The sequence below is a fragment of the Chrysochloris asiatica genome, unplaced genomic scaffold (genome assembly GCF_000296735.1).
Source record: "Chrysochloris asiatica unplaced genomic scaffold, ChrAsi1.0 scaffold00037, whole genome shotgun sequence".
Classification (NCBI taxonomy): Eukaryota; Metazoa; Chordata; class Mammalia; order Afrosoricida; family Chrysochloridae; genus Chrysochloris; species Chrysochloris asiatica.
In genome coordinates, this window is record NW_006408555.1 from 18824785 (window position 1) to 18842911 (window position 18127).

Below are 18127 nucleotides of genomic sequence, written 5' to 3' on the forward strand. Positions count from 1 at the left end.
GACCCAAGTCATGTTGTTTTCAATAACCTCATATGCATGCGAAAGCTGAACAATTAATAAGGAAGACCGTAGAAGAATTAATGCTTTTTGAGTTGTGGTGTTGGAGGGAGAATATTGAAAATGCCATGGGCTGCCAAAAGAAACAACAGATCTGTGTTGGAAGAAGTGCAGCCAGAGTGCTCCTTGGAGGCTAGGATAGCCAAACTTCGTTTCTCATACTTTGGACATATTGTCAGGAGGGACCAGTCACTGGAGAAGAATATCATGTTTGGTAGGTGGAGGGTCAGAGAAGAGGAAGACCCCCAGTGAGATGGATTGGCTAAGGGGCAACATCAATGGGCTCAAGTGTGGCAAAATAGTGAAGTTGTTTTGTTCTGTTGTGCATAGGGTCGCTATGAGTTGGTATCGACTCGATGACACCTAACAATAATAACATAAAAAATTCAATAGCATGGATCATGTTCATGTTGTTCATTATCCCTTTGCTTTTCTAAAATATTCCATCTCTATTAGCAGAAACTCAGTGTCTCCTAAACAATGGTTCCTCCCTTCTTCCTCCTTTCTGTTCCTGCTAATCACTAATTTGGTGTTATATATTTATCCTTTATGATTGACTTATTTCACTTAGAATAATATTTTCAAGGTTCATTCATGTTGTAGCATGTATTGGGATTACATTTCTCTTTATTGTGCAGTAATAGTCTATTGTATGGAGCACATTTTTTTAATGCATTCATTTGTTGATGGACAACTAGGTTCTCACCTTTTGTATATTATGAAGTGCTTCAGTGCACACTGTGATACCTATCTCTTGTTTGTATTCTTTTTTGCCTCTTATGGACAAATAACTACAAGTGGAATTGTTCGATCTTATGATGGTGGCTCTGTAGGGCAAGCGCTGCACTGCCAAGGCAGTTCAAACCCGTCAGCTGCCCTGCAGAAAGAAAGATGAGACTTTCTGTTCCCGTAAAGACTTACATCCCCGAAAACCGTATACAGAGTTGCTATGAGTCAGAAATGACTCGATGGCAGTAGTTTGGGTTTGGTTTTTGCTTATGGTTGGTTGTTCTGCTTAATTTTTGAGCAATTGCAAAACTGTTTTCCACAGTGACTGTACCATTTTTTAATCCGTCTTGGTGTGGCACTGTAGGATAAGCACTGGACTGCAAGGTCGATTTTAAGTGCAGGATCGGCAGTTCAAAGTCACCAACCGCTCCTCAGAAACCCTATTCAGGTCATTGTGAGTCTAAACTGACTCAAAACACTTAACACTAACTAGCAATTGGTGAAAGTTCTGATAGATTTGTGTCATTGCCAACACCTGTTAATTTCTTTTTAAAAATCATTGCCATTCTCATGGAGGTCCGGCAGTATTTCATTGGGGTTTTTATTTAAATCTCCTTAGTATTGAGGAGTCATTTGTGCTACTATAGAATAAACACTGGACTGCTAACCTAAAGGTCGGTAGTTGAAACCTACCAACCACTCCTTGGAAACTCTATGCATGGTCACAATGAGTTGGCATGGACTCAGCAGCACTTAACAGCAACAGTAATGTTGAAAGGAGCCCTGGTGGCACAGTGGGTTAAACATTGAACTTATAACCGAAAGGCTGGTTGAACCATCCAGCTGCTCCACTGGAGAGAGATGAAGAAGTCTGTTTCTGTAAAGATTGACAGCCTTGGAAACACTATGGAGCAGTTCTGCTCTGTCCTGTTGGGTCTTTTGAGTCAGATTCCAGTTGATAGCAGTGGGTAATGATATTGAGCCTCTTTTCCTAAGTAAATGTTGGCCACTTATTTATTCTCTTGTGTGAAATGTCTGTTCAATTTCTGTGCCCATTATTTGATCAGGTTATTTTTTTGTTGTTGTACTGTTGTTGTTATGTGCCTTCGAGTTGATTCTGACCCATAGCGACCCTGTTGTATAGGGCTTCCAAGGAGCAGCTGGTGAGCTTGAACCACTGACATTTCAGTTCAAATGCCTTTGCAGTCTGATGCATTAACTCACAGCACCACACCAGGACTCTTGTACTGTTGTAGGAGTTGTTTATATATTCTGGATATTAAATCCTTATCCAGACATAAGATTCTTGATTTTTTTTTTTCTAATCTTTCGGTTGTCTTTTCATTTTATTGATAGTCTTTTGATGCTCAAGTTTTAAATTTTGATGTATTTCAATGTATCTACTGCTGCTGATGCATCTGGTGTCATATTTAGACAGTATAGTTTTAAACCTCTCCAGTTTAATTTTTTTATTAATTGGTAATATGTAAACATGAATCACTGTAAAACATGGCATTAATGTTGACAACAACAAGTCAAAAAACTTGGCTTGTTGGGCAAATGTGATAAGCTGTCATGGAACATGTGACATTCAGTAAGCCTTTAAAGGGGGATGTATGGGGTATGTTCGGGAGTTAGGCTGCTTTTAGTGGTCAGTATCATAGTGGGAAAAGTTCACTGGAACAAATTTTGAAAATTTTGAAAGCCAGTGATAAATATCACTTATTATGGATGTATTATTATATGAAGAAAAATTTTGAAAATATTGCTACTAGGGCTCCAGTTCATACATGCACAGGTGTATTCTAAACAAAATGTGTTTAAATGTGTGTATGATCATTGGGTGACTGCAGCACATTCTTTTGGTAATACATTTGTCTTAGCGTATTCAGGTGCCTTTTTAAAAAAGTCCAGCCCAAACAGTTGTTTTTAAGGAACCTGCTATGGAGCTGTAGGATAAGCAGTGGATTGCTAAGCACAAGGTCAGTGCTACAAACCCACCAGGCATCTTCAGACACCCTATAGAGGATCTCTTTGTGTCAGAACTGACTCGATGGCACTTAACAAACACTTGGTCAGTTAAACTCAAGGCAGAGAGGCAAGGTTAGAAGATTATGGCCATCTCTTTTTTTGGGATCCCACACAGGTAACCTTTATAGTTTTTCTGAGACAACACAGGATGACCATGGGGGCTTATTATGAAGAAGTTTGAAGAAAACTGAAAATGCATTGGTGAGCAAAAGACCAGGAAGGTTGAACTAAGGAATTGTTTTCCATTAGGACAATGCACATGCTCATTCTTCAAATATAGTAAAGGCTGTCCTTTTAGAATTTTGGGGGGAAATCTTACCTCATCCACTCTACAGTCCTGACATTGTTCTTTCAGACTTTTTTTGTTACTAAAATTCAAAGAATATTTTAAAGGAACACACTTTGAGTACCTCAAGGGTGGCCAGCTGCCATTTTGACCTGGTGTAAATGGAAGATGGCAGATTTTCAGGGAAGGGTTAGAGAGATGGAAACAGTTCTGAAGTATAGACACCTAGCTATATCAAGAAACAGAAGGTAACCATTTCAATATTTTTGTTTAATAAATGTTTCTTTGATTTTATAGAAATACTACTTGACTTACTCTTACTTGCCCTATAAGAATAGGAACTAATTTTCCCTTCAATAAACAAACATAGAACAAAAAGTCACAATTTGAGTAGAGTAAAATGACATATAAGTTGGGGGCTGATTTTTTCATTTTCATGTATGACTCAGTTCAGTGAACTCATCTACACTGAGAGCCTCGCCTTTACATTTCTTTAATCCACATTTATTGTTGTTCTTATTGTGTGTTGTCGAGTCAGTCTGACTCCTAGTGACCCTGTAATAGGGTTTCTAAGGAGCGACTGGTGGGTTTGAACTGCCAACCTTGTGGTTAGCAATCCAGTGCTTATCCTACAGTGCCAGACGAGGATCTATATTTGTTGCTGTCGATAAGTGTTGTCGTGTTGGTTCCAAATCATTGCAACCCTGTATAGAGTTTCCTAGGAGCGGCTGGTGAATTTGAACCACCAACCTTGCAGTTCAAATTGATTTTGCAGTCGTATGCTTATCCTACAGTGTCATACCAGGACCCTAAATACTGAGAATCCAGCCAAAGAATGAATCTTTTGCAACCATGATTCTTAAAAGATAATTAGCACCGTATCATGGCCACAGACATCTATTGGAAAAATCAGGCTTCTGTGTTAATTCAAACCTTTTAGGGAATTTCATATGTTAACAGCACTTTGGAAAGATATTGATGACTCTGACTGCATATTTGCAAAAATGAAGTTAACTTCTTCCATTTGAGAATAAAAGATGAGATATACCTTCCCAGTTGAAATAAATTTTAAGAAAGATTGGTTTTAAGTCACCGGATATCACATAATGAAGGACAGTAATCCCTGAGAGATGATGAGAAACAAACAAGGTGAGCCTTATGATTAACCTAGTTTACTGACTTGAGTTCCAAGGTCCTAGTGTTGGATGAGGAACATACTTGGAGCACAACAGAATCACTGGGTTGAGGAGATAAAACTGAGACCGAGGTAACTGTAATTTGCCAGTAGAATATCAGAGAAGAGTGTCCAGTAGAGAGTAAGAACTCTGGAGATCTTAACAAGGTCCCCCACAGAGTTTATATGCATAATTGCAAGGATACTACTTGAGGCCAGGGAAGACCCATCCTAAAGGATGAGAAAATGGTACCTGAAATTCGTACAGTTTTGTGATATGTTTCAGTACAGTTATGAGAAAGGTCTTTCTTCTATAGTAGGGAATAATTTGCCTTCTTCTTCTTGTTAGGTGCCATCGAGTTGGTACCAACTCATGGCGACCTAATGCACAGCAGAACGAAATACTGCCCGATCCTTGGCCAACCTCACTACTAATTTGCCTTGTTGTTGTTGTTGTTGTTGTTGTTGTTGTTGTCAGGTGCCATCGAGTCAGAATCGACTCATAGCGACCCCATGCACAGCAGAATGAAACAATGTCCGATCCTGGGCCAACCTCGCTATCGCTGCCACAATTGATGCCATCAATGATGCCACCTGGCCAATCCATCTCGTTAGGGGTCTTCCTCTTTTTCTCTGACCCTCCACCTTACCCAGCATGACATCCTTCTCCAGCAACTGTTCCCTCCGGACAATATGTCCAAAGTATGAGAGAGAAAGCTTAGCCATCTTGGCCTCCAAGGAGCACTCTGCTTGCACTTCTTCCAAAACAGATCTGTTGGCAGTCCATGGCACTTTCAGTATTCTCCTCCAACACCACAACTCAAAGGCATCAGTTCTTCTATGATCTTCCTTATTCACTGTCCAGCTTTCGCATCCATATGAGGTTATTGAAAATACCATGGCTTGGGTCAGGCGCACCTTAGTCCTCAAGCTGACATCTCTGTTCTTCAATACTTTAAAAAGTTCCTGTGCAGCAGATTTGCCCAATGCAATACGTCGTCTGATCTCTTGACTGCTGCTTCCGCGAGTGTTGATAGTTGATCCAAGAAGAATGAAGTCCTTGACAACTTCAATCTTTTCTCCACTAATAAGAATGTTGTTTATTGGTCCAGTGGTGAGGATTTTTGTTTTCTTAACATTGAGATACAAGCCATATCGAAGGCTGTGCTCTTTGATCTTCATAAGTAAATGTTTCAAGTCCTCTTCACTTCAGCAAGCAAGGTTGTATCATCGGCATATTGCAGGTTGTTAATGAGTCTTCCTCCAATCCTACCTTAGATGATATATATTTAATTATAGGTGAATAGATTTTATTCTGTCACAGACAGCATGGTATTTCAAGATAGATATTGAAATGTCACTTTTGGCAGTGAATGTTACACTACTCTTCTTTGTCAATCATAGTAAACCATATGCTTGTCAGATTTAGAATGGCCATTTTAACTCGTTAAGTGCCGTTGAGTTGGTTCTGACTCATGGTGACCCTTATATAGAGTTTCCAAGGAGTAACTGGTGGGTTTGAATCGCTAACCTTGTAGTTCATACCAACCTTGCAGTCGGGTGCTTATCCTATAGCGCCACACTAGAACTCCTTTCATTAATGCCTAGGATATCAATCTTTATGCATTCCAGTAACCAGATTTTTTTAGTACAGTGACTGTGTACCAATTCTCCTAGATTTACTTCGTATATTCCATGTTGTAATTATTAATGGGTGCTTGCAGCTGTGTCTCTACATTTTAAGTCATGCTACATCAGCAAATGAAGGTCCCAAAAGCTTTGCTCCATCAAATCGTTATGGTTGACTCTTCTTTGAGGAGACTGCTCTTGCTGTCAAATTTTGAGTTGCTTTCCAACCTCAGAGACTTATGTTCTGGCACTCTATCAGGCACAATTTCACTGCTATTCATAAGATTTTCAGAGCCTAATCCTTCAGAAATCAACAACCTATTCTTCTTCCTAGCTTTTTCTTAGTTTGGAAGCTCTGATGAAAGCTGTCCACCATGGGTGACCCTTTTGGTATTTAAAATACTAGTGGTTTGACTTCCAGAAGTGAAACATCATGGATGCCATCATGGTATGAGAAACTGACAGATCTATGTTGATATGCAATGCTGTCTATAATAGGATAATATTTATATTGCCTATAACAAAGACCAGTTAATACAACTGTTACTCAGATTTATACACCAATAACCAAAGCCAATGATGAAGAAGTTGAAGAATTATACCAACTTCTTCATCTGAAATTCATGAAGCATGCAATCAAGAAGCATTGATAATTACAGGTGATGGGAATGCAGAAGTTGAAAACAGAGAAGGGATCTATCAGTAGTTGGAAAAGAAGGCTTTGGTGATAGAAATGATGCTGGAGACTGCATCATAGGATTTAGCAAGACCAGCAACTTCTTCATTGTAAATACGTTTTTTTCAACAGCATAAATGGTGATTATACATGTAGACCTTGCCAGATACAATACACATAGGAATCCAATTGACTACATTTCTGGGAAGAAACTATGGAAAAGCTCAATATCATCAGCCACAACAAGGTCAGGCAGCATCATGGAATAGATCTTGAGTTCATATGCAAGTTCAGACTGAAGCTTAAGAAAATCTAAACAAAACCATTAGAGTCAAAATATGACCGTGAATATATCCCACTTGGATTTGGAGACTATATCAAGAACAGATTTGACGCACTGAACACTAATGGCTGAAGACCAGACAAGTTATGGGATGACATTAAGAACATCAAGCATGAATAAACCAAAAGGCCATGAAAAATACAGGAAAGAAAGAAAAGATGAAAGTGAATGTCAGAAGAGACCCGGAAACTTTTTCTCAAATGTAGACTAGCTAAGGCAAATGGAAGAAATGATGGAAGTAAAGAGCTGAACAGAAATATTCACTGGACGGTTCAAGAAGACAAACAAAGCATTATAATGAAATGTGCAATGACCTGGATTTAAAATGTGCAAAGACCAGCATTTCTCAAGCTGAAAAAACTGAAGTAAAAAAAATCAAACCTCGACTTACAATATTGAAGGTTTTTACGGGCGTTATCAGGGTGGATTCAGACCTCGGACACGTTTTCACGAGGGACCAATCATGCTTGGTAAAGTGGAGAGTTTAGCACAGTGGCAGCAGCATTGGGCTCAAGCATAACAATTCTGAGGATGGTGCAGGACCAGACAGTATTGCATTCTGTTGTGCAGAGGGTTGCTATGACTTGAAACAAAGTTGACGACACCTAACAGCAACAATGGATAAAATATTTAATGGTTCAGAAAGCATCAAAAGAAGATGGATGGAATATGTGGAGTCGCTGTACCAAAAAAATCCTTGTTGATGTTCAACCATTTTAGGAGGTAACATACGATCAAGAACCGATGGTACTGAGGGAAGAAGTTCAAACTTCACTGAAGGCATTGATGAAAAATAAACTACCATGGGCTGCCAGAAGAACAAACAGTCTGTCTTGGAAGAATAGCTAGAATTCTCCATAGAAACAAGAATGGAGAGATTTATCTCATGTATACTGGACATGTCATGAGGAGAGACCAGTCCCAAAAAGAATGACATCATGTTAGGTAAAAGTAGCAGGTCTGTGAAAAAGATGACCTCCAGCAAACTGAATTGACACAGTGGCTATAACAATTGTCTCAAACATAAACAGTTTTGAAGATGGTGCAGGGCCAGACAGGGTTTCATTCTGGACTAGGCAATATTTCGTTTTGTTGTACATAGGGTAACTATGAGTCAGAGCTGACTAGATAACAACAGTAATGACAAGATGAAGTACTGCTTTAGTCCTACCTCACAGAGCTTAAAATCAAGACCTGAAAAATTCAAACTGTTATCAAGTAGTTTAAGTGCACATCAGAACAAAACTTTACAGTCAAATTTATAGGACTATAAAATACTCAGCATACACAAAGGTAAAATTCTCAGTGTCTAATATACAATCATGGAGTCCTTGTGTGGTGCTGTAGGACTAGTAATGAACTGCTAATCTCATGGTCAGAATTCAAACCTACCAGCCACTCCTTGGAGACCCTATACTGGATCACTATGAGTCAGAACTGACTCAATAACACTTAACAGCAGCAGTATACAATAAAAGATTGCTAGTTACATAGAGTCTGCAAAACGCAACTCATAATGTAGAGAATAGCCAGTCAACTGAAATTGACCTTGTACTGAATAACTTTGTCTAAGATGAAAAATACACTTGATGGGAATAACAAAAGATTTCATTAGTAGACTTGAAGACATGGCATTGAAAATTATCAAAAATGAATGGGGCATACAGATTAAAAAAAAAAAAATTCATAAAAAATACAACAGAGTATCACAGAGCCATGGATCAACTTCAAATGGCCTAATAACCAGGAGTTCCTGGGAAAAATGGGAAGGAGCCCTGATGAAACCATGGGTTAAATGTTGGGCTGGTAACGTCAAGGTTAGTAGTTCAAATCCACTAGTTACTTTGTAGGAGAATGAGGAGGCTGTCTGCTCCCATAGAGATTTATAGTTCCTAAAACCTTCTGGAGTTCTGGTAGCGTAGTGGTTACGAATCGGGCTGCGAACCTTAAGGTCAGCGGTTCAAAACTACCAGCCGCTCCGCGGGAGAAAGATGAGGCTTTCTACTCCTGTAAAGATTTACACCCTCGGAAACCCTGTACAGGGTCGCTATGGGTCGGACCCGACTCGATGGCACTTAACAACAACAACAACAACAAAACCTTCTGGAGCAATTCTACTTGGTCCTTTAGGGTCTGTGTGAGTCAAAATTGATTCAGTAGCTGTGCATTTGGTTTCCTGGGGGGAAGATAGAGGGTAGGAAGAAACTGAAAGTATATTTGAAAAAATAATGTCTGAGAAATTTTACATTTTGATGTGACACATTTCCACCAATCCAAGTTGCTCAGTATAATAAGTATAATAAACATGGATAAAACTACATCAAGTCACATCATAGTAAAATTGCAATGTGATAAAATCATTGATAGAGAAAAATCTTAAAAGCAACCAGAGCGGGGAGGAAATGACATATTACATATAAAGAAACAAAAATAAGATGACAACAGGTTCTTTACTGGAACCAGTGCACATGAAAGACCGTGGAACGATGTCTTCATTGTATTGAAAGAAATATGTAAATTGAGTTGAATCAAAATCATTGAAATACTCAGTCTTGAACTTAGAGCAATGTAACAAATCTGATAGTCACAAATCAGATTTGTGATGACATCATCTGTATAGGCAATATGACAAAGCTATGGATCGTAGAAGAAATGATGCCTTTGAGTTGTGGTGTTGGAGAATATTAAAAGTGCCATGGACTGCCAAAAGAACCAATAGATCTGTTTTGGAAGAAGTGCAGCCAGAGTGCTCCTTGGAGGCCAGGATGGCTAAGCTTCATCTCTCATACTTTGGACATATTGTCAGGAGGGAACAGTTGCTGGAGAAGGATGTCATGCTGGGTAAGATGGAGGGTCAGAGAAAAAGAGGAAGACCCCCAATGAGATGGATTGGCCAGGTGGCATCTTTGATGGCGTCAAGTGTGGCGGCAGTAGTGAGGTTGGCCCAGGATCGGACATTGTTTCGTTCTGCTGTGCATGGGGTCGCTATGAGTCGGTTCCGACTCAATGGCACCTGACAACAACAACAACAACATTGATGTACCTGATGTGGCACTGTAGACTGATTACTGCACAGTCAGCAGTTCAAATCCACCTCTCACTCACTCCTCAGAAACCCTATACAAGGCCACCATGAGTTGAAACTGACTTGACGGCACTTGACAACAACGAACTTAAAAAACAAGGAATTACGCACCAGTCATCCTATATATTCTTTACATACCCTCTGATTATGTATAGCAGCAACTTTATTTTCAGGACCATTATTGTTTCTGATTGAAAATGGACACAGTTCACAGATCGAGTCATAGATTCCAAAAGCCAGTAGTATCATTGAGTTCTTATAAGCAGAGGCTATAACGGAAACACTAGCGTTGCTTTTTATTTATGCTCATCTCTCAATGAACATTTACTCCCATGCTTCTTACCCAACTGTCTTCCAGATGTTTATTTACTAGCTTTCTAGAGAAAGAATGTTAACTCTTCTTGTGTTTGGGGGTGGAACCATCCTCTGGATGCATTTGTTTGTGCAGGAGCTCTGGTAGCGTAGTGGTTACGAATCGGGCTGCGAACCTTAAGGTCAGCGGTTTGAAACTACCAGCTGCTCCGCGGGAGAAAGATGAGGCTTTCTACTCCCATAAAGATTTACATCCTTGGAAACCCTGTGCAGGGTCGCTATGGGTCGGAACCGACTTGACGGCACTTAACAACAACACCACCTCTTTCAGCTTATTTCTCTGGTAATCCATTGACTCTGCAGTCTCATCTGGGATGCTACAGCTCTCTGCCTGGGGAGAAATGGAACTCGATCTGCCTCATTTATAGGTCCTTTTGAGGAACAAGCAGGAAGTCCGTAATTTTATGGTATTTGTACCCTGTGTGCCTAAATGGCTGTGTTGTTGTTAAGTGCTGTCGAGTTGATCCTGACCCATAGCGACCCTGTGTAGGGTTTCTGAGGAGCAGCTGGTGAGCTTGAACTACCAACCTTGCACTTCAAACGGCTTTGTAGTCAAAGACAAAGGAAAGAGCAATCTTTTGAAAGAGGAAGGCAAGGTAAAAAACAAACCCTCTACCACTGTGACTCAGCGACCCTACCTACCCACTAGGACAGAGTGGAACTGCCCCATAGGGTTTCTAAGGCTGTAGATCTTGACAAGCAGATTGTCGTATCTTTTTCCTGTGGAGCAGCTGGTGGATTCAAACTACCAACCTTTCAGTTAGCAGTCTAATGCTTAAGCACTGTGCCACCAGTTACTAGAGGCAAGGACTAAACCATGAAAAAGAGAGTTAGAGTTAGAGCCTAACCACTGATGCCTTTCTCACTTGTCCCTCCTCTCTGCTTCTCAGTAGTATTTCTCAAGTTAAGATATCGTAGCCCAAGAGTTAAGACCGTTCCTCTGAAAAGCTATCATTCCTATGTTAAGAAAGGATTCAAAAGTTGGATAATAGTCTTTGTGTACCATATTGGGAGGGGGAGGCAGTCATAAAGGACCACCAATAAATTATTGTGCCTTTAATTTAAAATCTCAAGAAGAAAGATTCAGAAGAATCAAGCTAACTGGTGAAAGAATCTTTAGAAACCATATGCTTCTAGATGGAGGGAAGAAGGGAGGGAGGGAGGGAGGGAGGAAAGTAGATAGGTGGATAGTAGATTGAGTCTACTTACCCATAAAGTGAGGAAAATAGAAAGCTGCCTCTATTTTAATGACCCGTTCGAGTACACTTGTCCTGTTGTAATTCAGGTTGCAGAGAACCGCAGGTGCAAACATCTCCTTCAACCTGACTCTTAACCCTGTTTATGCTATTGTAACATGTCTAAACTTCCTAAAAATGACTTTGGAAGGTCACTAGTCTGTAACAGGGTATAGACACTACCCTGTTTTAAAGCAAAATAACGAACAGCTTCCTAACTAGCACATATAAGCCACTCTAAGATGCTGCCGTTCCACATTTTCCAGGAGGAAAAACTGTTAATTCCAAGTAGACTAATATCTACATCACCATGATACTGAAGAAAGAGCTTCAGATTTCTTAGCTAATGGCTCTCAATGTAATTTAAGTACTTAAATTCTCTGATACAAATTCCTCAACTACCACTACAGTTTTGTTTTATGTGACTTATGAAAAAATTAGCTATAGAAGAATTTGAATTGTAGTCACCATTCTTCAAAGAGCTGAAGCAATGAACCTTTCTCTACAAAACTGTTGTTAAAGTGCCATCAAGTTGGATCCGACTCAACCCTATGCAGGGTTTCCAAGGGTGTATGTACATCTTTGCACAGAACATGGGAACATTGAATGGTTTAAGATTAAGAAAGGTGAGCTACAGGGTTGTATTCTTTCACCACACTTACTCAACCTGTATGCTGAGCAAACAAACTGAGAAGCTGGGTTCTATGAAGAAAAACGTGGCATCAGGATTGGAGGAAGACTCATTAACAACCTGAAATATGCAGATGATACAACCTTGCTTGCTGAAAGAGGACTTAAAATACTTACTGATGACAATCAAAGACCAGTTGCATCTCAATGTAAAGAAAACAAAAATCCTCACCACTGGACCAATAAACAACATTCTTATCAATAGAAAAAAGACTGAAGTCAACAAAATGGAAGCAGCAGCAGCAAAGAAATCAAACGACGTATTGCATTTGGCAACTCTGCTGCACAAGACCTTTTTAAAGTGTTGAAGAGTGAAGACGACAGCTTGAGGACTAAGGTACACCTGATCCAAGCCATGGTATTTTCAGTAACCTCATATGCATGCGAAAGCTGGACAGTGAATAAGGAAGACCGTAAAATAATTGATACATTTCAGTTCAGATAAAAAGAGGAAGACCCCCAGTGAGATGGATTGGCAAAGTGGCAGCGTCAATGTGTTCAAGCGTGGCAATAATAGTGAAGTTGGCCCAGAACTGGGCAGTGTTTCGTTTGTTGTGCATAGGGTTGCTGTGAGTCGGTACCAACTCGAAGGCACTTAACATCTTTGTATGAACAGAAAGCCCCATCTTTCTCCTGAGGAGTGTTTGGTGGGCACAAACGTGACCTTGTAGTTTGCAATGCTAATTCTACAGAGCCACCATGCTCCTCCCCTCTGCAAAACTGTTGCTTAGTGCTGTTGAGTCAATTCTGACCCATAGCAACCCTATATAGGGTTTCTGAGGAGCATCTGGTGGGTTTAAACTACCAACCTTGCAGTTAACAGTCTCAGTGCTTATCCTGTACCACCATACGAGGACTCCAAAAACTAGTTCCATTTAAAACGTTTCAGTATGATCCTCCCTGTCACATTGTAACATCCTTATTGCTTAGAAAGGCAAATGTGGCTTTGATGCTTAACAATTTTATTTTTCTTATTCTACCTTTTTGATGAGTGGGAATAAAGACCAGTGACCTAGTGAGATAGAAGTCATATGCTTTTCTAGGGCACCCAAAAGAAGGGTAGAATGCCAGAGTTTCGTTTGGGACAATGACACTACTTGTTTGGCATTGAGGAAGGAGCACTGGCCAGGTTCCCAGGAGATGTTGGTTCTTACAAGAGCTCTGTGGCCTTACTCAGCTTTTCTGAGCATTAGTTAATGATCTGTTCTGTCGGTGCCAGTCGTGGAATTCTTTGAAATTTAGAGTTAATAGGGTTACTGTTCTTATCGAATATCCCAGTATAGAATATCTAAGAAGACTCAGTTGACAGTGGCTGACTGAGCTAATAGAAGGCTTCCTAGCCAACTCTTATAAAGAAGAAAAGACCCCCATTGACCACAGACAGGTGATTCAGACCTCACCAAGGACACAGAGGCTGCAGTGCCACTTGTTCTAGGTCAGCTGCTAGAGTTTTTAAACTTACTAATCAGCAGTGGCTATAAATTATAGATGAATGGAAGGCATTTGGGCCTGCTCTTGGATGTACTCCTTGTTAATGAATTTTAGGCATTTTCTACAGTGAGAAGGGAGGATTTGATAAGAAGATAGAATCGTTACTTGTATGTGGTAGCACTCTGCTAATACTGTTTTGCAAACTGTTCCCACCTCAACTTTGGCTCTGCCAGAGGTTTAGAGGAGTCCTTTGCTAAGAAAGGGTGAATATAAACATTTGTCTGTTTAATTTTGCTTACCTTTCATATCTTTTTGTCTTAAACACAAGATTTGATTTTTGTATTGGAGAAATTGGACCTTCTCTCCTGTCATCACCAAAACGTCCTTTGTTTGAGGGCGTGTCAAGTGTCAAAAATTCTCACAAACATTTAAACTAAAAATGTGTTATCAGGACTTTATGGTGTCAATGGACAAGCTTATCCTTCTCAATTCAATAGACTGTCTAGCTTCACGTCCAAAACTTGTGAAATTTTTGTGATTGTCAGGGGATGAGAAAGACAAGCACACTTAGAAGTAGCAAAGAACTTGTGCACATACATAGTCGTATACTTAATGTACATGTCAACTCAAGATTCTGTTCTAATTTACACTTCTTATTAGTTACCAGCTTTTTTCTGACTCTGTTTTATATTTATACACATATACAAAATTTGGTAACAGAGACGAGAGCTTTTTGCTCATATTTTTTTTTTAATGTATCACAATGAGCAGGAAACATACTTGATGAAATATTTTCAAAGGAGTATATTTAATTACCATCTACAATCAACTTAACTATGACAACAAAGTTTTTGTGACAAATTTTTTTTTTCTTTTTTCAGTTTGAAAGTTCCATGTGGTTCTGTTTGTTAGTCTTCCATGTATTTTGGTACAGTTCGAGATCAGCATTGTTACAGTAACAAAAAAGCTAACAAGACTACATTATAGAAAAACACCAAGAACATCATTTTTGGTTTCACTTGCTCTATTTTTTTTTTTTTTTTTGTACATTGCAAAGGCTGTTCATATACCTCTTCACCTCAGGGTCACGTTCATTTATGCTTCTTTCCTACTCAAACTTGCCCCCCCCCCCCCCCCCCCCCCGCAAAGTAAACAAACAAAAGAACTAGTCAAAGCTTTGTTTCACAGTGGGCAGTATCTCAGCGCCAACAAACAACCAACTCAATCTATGCTTCTATTTAAAATGTTTTAATTTAATTTATTTAAAAAAAATATATGTCCATGAACATCAAGTGCACTGGTCACCGCCTCTCTCCTGCAACTTCCTGCCCTGCCTGATAAACTCAGGTTTAAACACATGCCGTCTGTTTTACTTTCTTTTCAATTATGTAAAACTTTGGCCACATTCATCTCTTTAAATAGCTTTTAATTTAACAAAACAAAAGCTTCCTAGCTGTATTAATCTTTTTTCCTTGTTTTTATTTTTTTGTGTTTTTAAAATTTTTATTATTCTTTTGGAAAGATGGAGGAAGGATGGGTGAAGTAACTCCCATTCTGGGGGTCCTTTGGCGCTATGACTGGTGTCCAGCACCAACCCACACTATGGAGTATTTTAAAAAAAAAAAAACAACAATGGCGGCGAACAACTAATTTAAAAGTGTGTTGAGATATCCTACTCAGCTACCTACTATGCAGCAGATAGGAGTAAATTCCCCGAGTGAGATCAATCTAAATATTAAACAGTTGAGCATTATAGTGAACTTCATGCTTTTTAAATGATACCAGTCACAGCCACAGTGAATGTCAGCCCACAAACATCTAAAGAGCTCACATTTGACGTTTAATCTTCACCATTACTGAGTGCTTTGCTACGTATGGGTTAATGCTGAGAATGATTTTTTTCTTTTTTTGAGTGAACATCTATGTGGGCATATTAGCTGTAGAGGAAAGCATTAAGTAAGTATGCAGGCCCACGCCATGTTGAAACAAACACAGCCCCTCTGAGGAACATTGGCTAAGCATGCTTCCACCCACCAATTTACCCAACCACTTTGCTGTCACCAAACACACCCACAAGTCAAGGCATGGCATACCAAAATACCAACAGTCACTCTGCCTCACAAAGGGAGGATGGCATAGTAGCTAGAAAAAAAGATAGAAAAAGAAAAGAAAGAACCACCGGGTGCGGGGTGGGCAAAATTACAAGGAAATGAACTTAAATTTGGGAAGGGAGAGATGAGGTGGGAAGGGAAAGAAATTGCACTGTTACCGAGCAATACCATTTTTAAAAACAAAGACTTCAGGAAAGACCTAGTAGGATTTGACAGGTAAAGCTAGTGTTAAAATTGTTAACTGGTATCACATAGAGAACCAAAAACAAAAACAAACATTTTTTTTTTCTTCTATATGATACAAACACAGAGTAACATACAACAGGTAAATGGCAAAAAATATATATATATATTTCATAGAGTTACAAACAAGATAAAATAATGGAAAAAAACTGTACAACTTTAAAATTTAAAAATGTTCATCTCAAACACAGGGAGAAAATACAAGAATTCTTGTTAAAAGAAAATAGCTTGTTAAAACAGCAAATGTTTTGTGTACTTTTTTTTTTTTTTTTGACAACTTATGCTACAACTGGATACTGGTATGAATAATTAGATGGTACTCTTTAGTATTTCTACTTAAAATTTTTTTTAAAGGAATTTGCACTGTGCAACAGCCTAGTTAGAAATATGTACAACAGTTCAGGATCTACTCTTCCATTAGACTAAAAACCAAATTCATAAAAATGAAATAGTCCCGGCTAAAAAAGAAAAAAAAGAAAAAACTTATTACATTTTCAGATCTTGGAATGCTCCAGTCTTTTTGCAAAGTCAATGAGTGGCTTCAGCACTGGGGAAAGAAGCCTGAAAGGTGACCAAATGGAACCAGCATTCACAGTCTTCAAAGTTCCCTTTTGAAACATAAGGAAGAGAATGAAGGGGGAAGAAGGATTTCACACTTTTGGGGTGAGGGGAGATTGTTTCTGTTGATGTTTGGCTATGAAAGTGAAACAGCAAAGCATCTATTTGTCTTCAAATTCTACGTTTTAGCAGCAGTTTTCCTTTCAAAGTTCAGACCGTTTTTTAAGATAAGGGGTGTTGCATTGTGTTGAGTGTTACAGGAATACGCATATTAACATAAACACAAGCGCCTCACCTACGGGTTTTTGCTTTTTGTACATTGCTATCTGCTTCTTTGTTGGCTGCACTGTGATCACTCGCCGCTCAAACTGCCTAACACAAGGACGAAACTTTGAAGCAAAAATGATGTCTTTTAGTTTATGGAGTTGTCATTAATAGTTGACTCTCTGCTTGCAGAAGCAGCACATAAACAACCTGGGAATCTTTTGTTTTACTTTCTTTTTATTAAACTAAGTCTTGTTTGTTTTAAATCAAAAACAAATTCTCAAGTAACAAGAACCCTTTCCTTGCTTCAGCAGGGAAAGGGTGTGTCTTTGGATTTTATTTAAAGCATGAAATTTCTTTTTCTGAGAGAGGAAAAAAAACAAAAACAAAAACAAACCCCTAAGGAAAACCTTTTTTTTAGGGAGTGGGGGAGAGGGGAAGCACACAGTCCAATTACACAAACAAATATTTTAGATTAGGAAAAGAATATTGGAAGCATCTATCAAACGAGAAGAAGAAGAAAAGGGGTAAAAGGAAAGATAAAAAAATCAATGCACAAGGCTAACAGCCATAGATCATTAGAGTTATATGCCTTTAAAAAGTTTGAATTCCCAACCAAAAATATTCTGAGGATCCTAGTGACCCCTAAAACCCTTTGAAATTCTTTCTTTAGTTTTATAAAATAATTTGCAGCTACCCTCTAAGAAATGAAGGCAGCCATCTTAAGTGGGAGGTTTTAGGGTAGGAGGAAGAGAGGGACAAAAGGGAGAAAAGCTTAGGTGGGTCAACGGATTGCAATCTATCTGCTAGGAATGAACAAGACAACATCAAATGAGGAGCTGTCAGCTGGACCATACAAAAAGCTAAATGTACACAAAAGATTTTTTTTTTCCTTTAAAATCTACCATACTGCTTCAGTTCATTTCCAATGCAACAATCTACTCAACACCAAAAATGGTCATATCTATCATAAATACAGAAAGTCAGTTTTTAAAACTTTTTTTTTTTTTAAGCTACAAGTCCTCAACACTCTTTGTATGTGTGGGTTTGTTTGTTTTTTTTTTTAAAAGTGGGAGTGCTTAACTTTTCCCCTTGAAATTGGATTCAGCAGAAAAGCTATCCTTAAAATCCCCAGAAAGCTAAAGCAGTTCACATTGTTTTTCCTCGAATACTTTCTGCCCATTTTTAAATTAACAAAACAAAAAAAATTTTC